Source organism: Acartia tonsa, chromosome 13 (assembly GCF_053477335.1).
Source record: "Acartia tonsa isolate MP-2025a chromosome 13, ASM5347733v1, whole genome shotgun sequence".
In the NCBI taxonomy this organism is placed as follows: domain Eukaryota; kingdom Metazoa; phylum Arthropoda; class Copepoda; order Calanoida; family Acartiidae; genus Acartia; species Acartia tonsa.
In genome coordinates, this window is record NC_137272.1 from 30,243,000 (window position 1) to 30,248,249 (window position 5,250).

Here is a 5,250-nt window from a genome sequence, read left to right on the forward strand (position 1 = left end):
GTTGGTAGGAATAGAAAATCTCTAGTGGTAACATATCATCTTTTTCTTTAGCGTTTAAGAGTGGAAAATATGGTTTTATAGCATTTGTGAACCATACCATTAAGTTATCAATATTAGTTTTGTAATAAAATAATTCGGGAATTAGACTTTCAAAATGTTTTTTATCTTTAAGTTCTAGTGCTAGAGTAATTTGGGGATCGATCACTAGATATTTTTGGGTACCCTGTTCTCCTTCAAATGTAAACAATGAAATATTAAAGATGTCTACCGTTCGCCAAGGAGAAGTGAATTTTTGTGCGCTATCAGTTTTATCATCTGAGATAATTCTATCGTAGCCTAATCTCAGATTGTGATCTAAACAATTGTTTCCCACCCAGTGACTGCCCAGGTAACAGCCCGCTTTTGTTTGTAATAATTCAACAGGCTCAGCCTGGACCCCTATTTGTTTTTCCTCAAATGTCCCAGGGATAAAAATGCCGTTTATGTTTACGCCGTTCCCCTCGCAGGCGGGGTCGATGCCGTTAAGGATGTTGTTGGGGTAAGTAAGTGTCCCGTTTACCAGGAAACGCGTGTATGACATCTGGTGTTCATACACTGAGACTGATTTTCCTTCAAAGTTAAATATTTTAGTTTTGGACATGGTGTAACAGTCTTCATAAGTTACGAGGTTCGGTATCTCTACAAGAGCTGGAGCAGCGAGGTGTATGTGGCTATATCTGCCACAATACCAGTAATGAGTACTGGTTCGGAGGTGGCAACGAATTCCAGGTATAATTTTTCTTTCAACCTTTTGCAGCAGGTGAAATTGTTTTTGTTCAATATTAGTAATATTAAGAAACGCAGCGCATTCAGAGATTTTCAAACGCGGATTTTTGTTTGCTACACATTGAGTCGCATCTATTTGTATTATTTCGGACGCATTTGATTTTGCCAAAATAATAAAAAGCCCCAAGAATCCCAAAATAAATTTACCTCGAGCTCCTGGTGCCTTTGCCAAATGATGCTGCATTTTATTTTTATGCTTCTCGTTTTTCTCTGAAATATGTTAATTAGTTAGTTTTAACATATATTTTTTTTGTTTATTTTCGTTATTATACATACGTAGATTAAGCTATATACATTTGCCACCTTGGTTTTATATAATACATTTATATACATTTTATTTTTTCCTTTTAATTGGGTTATGCAGTCCGATTTGGACATGTATGCGGTTATCCCCCCCTTGTGACCTAGTTTTTCTTTCTTCTTCTAATATATACTTGGGTACTATGCTTTGTTTGTTAACGTTAATAACCTTTTCAGGGCTGGATTGTTTGGGTCTTTGTGCGAAGAAAGAAGCCTCGGACGGGACGGTTTCTTCCAAGAAACTATTTTCGACGTGAATTTGAGGACCGGATGACCGATCTGCGCCAGGGGGTTCTTGGTCTTTGGGCTGTGACTCAAATGGTGAGTTTTTTTCCATTATATCCCCTCCCCAATCACAATCCACCTCCCCCTGGGGTAAATCCTGACTAGTTTCAGGGTTTCCTTCTATAAAATCGTCACCATCGTTATCTAGGTAGGTAAAATCGTCATTTTCCATACCTTTATTATCGTTTATTTCGGTTTGCCCGGTATTATCTATTCCTAAGGTTATTTCCTCAGACGGGACGATTTCCTCAATAGGAAAGACGTTAAAGGAAAGTGTTTCCCCCAATAATTCTACTTTAGAATCTATTTTCCGTATTTTATCTCTACTAACAACTTGGTTAGTTTTTATTGGATTTGATCCAAAGGGACTGAGCTCAAAAAGGGCCTCTGAGAATTTTTTTGTTACAATAAAAGGACCCCCATAGAAAGATTGCAATTTTTTACTGACCCCTATTTTGACTAGGTTAAAAAATGCAAAGACCACGTCGTTAACGAAAAGGGGAGATGAAGCCTTTCTAGATTTATTTTGAAACTCTAAATAAATCTTAGATTTTTTGGAAACCTGTGCAATAATTTCTTCCAAATTTTTTAGGTAGTTCAGGTAAGACCTGCAGTCAATGTCCTGTCTTTTCTGCAAGATTGGAGAAAAGAAATCGAGATTGAGAGTTGGTTGCCTGCCGAACATGAGGTAATAAGGCGTATACCCCGTTCTTCTAGATGTACTAGAGTTAATTACAAAAGTGGTCAAGGCTAATTTTCTTGCCCAGTCTTTACTTTCAAATCGGTCATCGGATCTAAGACCTGCATAAATGCTTTGATTATGCCTTTCACATGGGTTACTATTAGGGTTTCTCGGGGGAATAAGTTTAGTTTCGATACCTAGTTCATCCATAACCTTTTTGAAAACTTCCCCAGTAAAATTTGTTCCCCTGTCACTTCTCAATGACCGAAATAAGCCGTAGATGGGTACCACCTGTTCAAGGATGACCTTCACCGTGCTTTCCACGGTGGCGTCCTTGATGGGGTGAGCGATAATATACCTAGAGAATAGGTCAACCAGTATAAATATGTAACGGACATGTTGTCCTTGAAAATAGTTAGGGGTTAAAGGACCGATAAGGTCTACTGACACCTGGCCAAAAATCTCGTGACTAATGGCTGAATGGGTGATAGGTTGCTTGTGTTTAGGTACCTGTCCTATTTTTCTTAGGCAGGTAATACAATTTTTAATGCGTGATTCGACAAACTTATTAATTCCTATAAGGAAGAATCTTTCATTTATCTTGCGTGTTGTTTCGTTAACCCCCTTGTGACCTATACTATTATTATGTGCCAATTCGAAAACTTTATTATATAATCCAATGGGTACGACGGGTCTTTCAATGAATGTTCCATTGCTAAGAGGTTGTCTAAATATTAGAAGTCCTTCCATAACGTATAAATGTTCTATTAGCTTAAAAAGGACCTCTTTCCGGCCGGTTAGTTCAGCTTTTTCAAAGCTCGACAACTTCTTTTTTTCGAATATCCACCTACGAATTTCAGATAATACTTGATCTTTTTGTGTTTCAGATTGCCAAACATTGTTCACACCGACTTCCGAAGCCGAATGTAACTCAAAGATCTGGTCTTGGTATGGGCAATCCTGTTCATAAGGATCCAAGGTAAATGAGCTAGTACATTTTTCACAATCGGTTTCCTTATGTTCTTTGCATAAAAATTGCCCTCTAGATAAATTGTCGGCATTACAATGGTCCCTACCCTTTCGATGAATTACTGTAAAGTCAAAACTTTGGATGAAGTAAATCCATCTTACAGTTACACCATTTATTGTTCCTTTTTGCCATTTTTTGTAATGAACTAAGGAAATCGAATCTGTACGCACAATAAAGTTTCTGAATCTTAAATAATGAAGAAAGGTTTTAAGAACAAATACTAGACATGCTAATTCGCCTTTATAACTTGGATAATTTTTCTCTGCCCCGTTACATTTTTTGGAACATATTCCAATAATTCTTTCTACCCCCCCCTGATTTTGGCTGAGAATTCCAGCGAAATAACTCGTAGAAAAATCTACGTCTACTATAAAGGGGTTAGGATTATCCCACTGGGGGTAGCCTTTACTTATAGAATTTGAGAACATATTTATGAAATTTTCCCAATCTTTTGATAGGGAATTAGTCCATTCGATAATTTTATCATTTCTGTGTTCATCTAGGGTGCAAGAATTTTTTGCATAGGATGGGAAATAGGCCCTATAATAATTGGAGAAGCCCAGGAAACGCTGGAGTTCCTTGCCTGTCCTGGGCCTGCTCCAATTTTTAATTTGTTCTAAATATTCGGGGTTCATTTTAAGTCCTTGGGAACTGACTATATGACCTAAATATGTACATTCGGATGTGAAAAATTTACATTTGGCTAGATTTAATTTAAGTTTTGCTATTTTTAGGACTCCGAAGAGTTTTCTGAGATGTTTCAGATGTTCCTCAACATTCTTTGAGAATATAATAAGATCATCAAGGTAAGATATTATAAATTCATATAAGCCAGGGATAAGGGTTAGGACTTTGTCCATCAAGTGGCAGAAAACACTTGGCGCGTTACACAGTCCAAACGGCAGTTTCTTGAAAAGATACTGCCTGTTAAGGGCTGTGAACGCGGTCAAGTGTTTACTTTCCTTCGAAATGGCTAGCGCATGGAATGCGCTAGTCAAATCGAGGGTGGTAAATACATTACCAGTGCCTAATTTTTCTAAATTACTAGAAATCAGGGGAAGGGGCCAATTAATTTTTCGTGTTACACTATTAAGCGCACGAAAGTCGATAACGAACCTAAGCTTGCCTTCCCCCCCAGCCGTCGGTTTTTTCTTTACCGCAAAGATTGGGGAGGACCACTCGCTGTAGCCCTCCTCAATGACGCCCCCCCTTAGCCAATTTTCAATTTGTTCTTTTAATTTGGCTTCGTATAATGGGTTTAACTGAATGTTTCTAGCCTTAATAGGTTTAGCCCCGGGGATCAAGTCTATTTTATACTGTAAGAGGTCACAGTTACCGATATCAGCATCGTCAGCCGAAAATATATCAAAATGATCAAGGCATAATTTTACTACCTTTTCCTTCATCCCTGGGTTATTTTTGATAAGATCACTATTTTCTAAATCTAATTTTTCTTTAATGAATTTAATTCTTTTAAGAAGTGTAGTTCCTGATAATTCATTTATTTGATTAATACTTTTATTGCAGGAATTTGGGGGATCTGATTCGAATTCAAAGCAATATCCAACTTTAACGTTATCCAATAAGGTAATATTTTTTCCTGCTAAATTAACAAAATTTACCCAACATTCTCCTTTCTCATTTACATTATAAATACCCTCCATAAGCATTAAGCCGTTATGGCTTGTCATTTTAGAATTATTTGGGGATATATACAGCTTCCTATTTTTCTGATGAATAGGAATTATTATCACCGTTGTATTCCCCCCCGGCAAGAATGTTGTTTTCTTTGCTAATTTTACGCATGTTTTATTTTGTTTTAATGTCCCAGTACCCCCCTTGTTACTCCAATTTATTCCCGGGATAAGGGAGTTTTGTTCCGTATGAACATTATTTGTAGGAATTAAGGGTACGTTTTTACTTTCTTCAACTATATTAATTGTTGAATTTTCTATGGGGATTTGCTCGCCATTGGGGAGCTCAAAGGAAAACTTATCTAATAATAAATTAATTCGATTAACTTTGAGAAATTCATATCCTAGATTTATAATTTTAGACGTCGTTTCAGGGATGTAAAACGTTTCTTCGAATATTTTATCTGACCCATCAAAGCTGAATTTTAAACTTA

At 36.9% G+C, this 5,250-nt stretch overlaps 1 long non-coding RNA gene across 2 annotated transcripts; it reads left to right on the forward strand.

The window, feature by feature from the left end:
* The first annotated feature begins 263 nt into the window (after positions 1 to 263).
* On the forward strand, positions 264 to 5,025 carry LOC145304666 (uncharacterized). Of its 2 annotated transcripts, XR_013874160.1 has the most exons (5): positions 264 to 768; positions 1,303 to 2,098; positions 2,980 to 3,071; positions 3,857 to 3,928; positions 4,650 to 5,025. It is a non-coding gene; the product is annotated as an uncharacterized LOC145304666 (long non-coding RNA). The 2 variants fall into 2 exon arrangements; XR_013874159.1 differs by having other exon boundaries at positions 3,857 to 5,025.
* Positions 5,026 to 5,250: the final 225 nt, after the last annotated feature.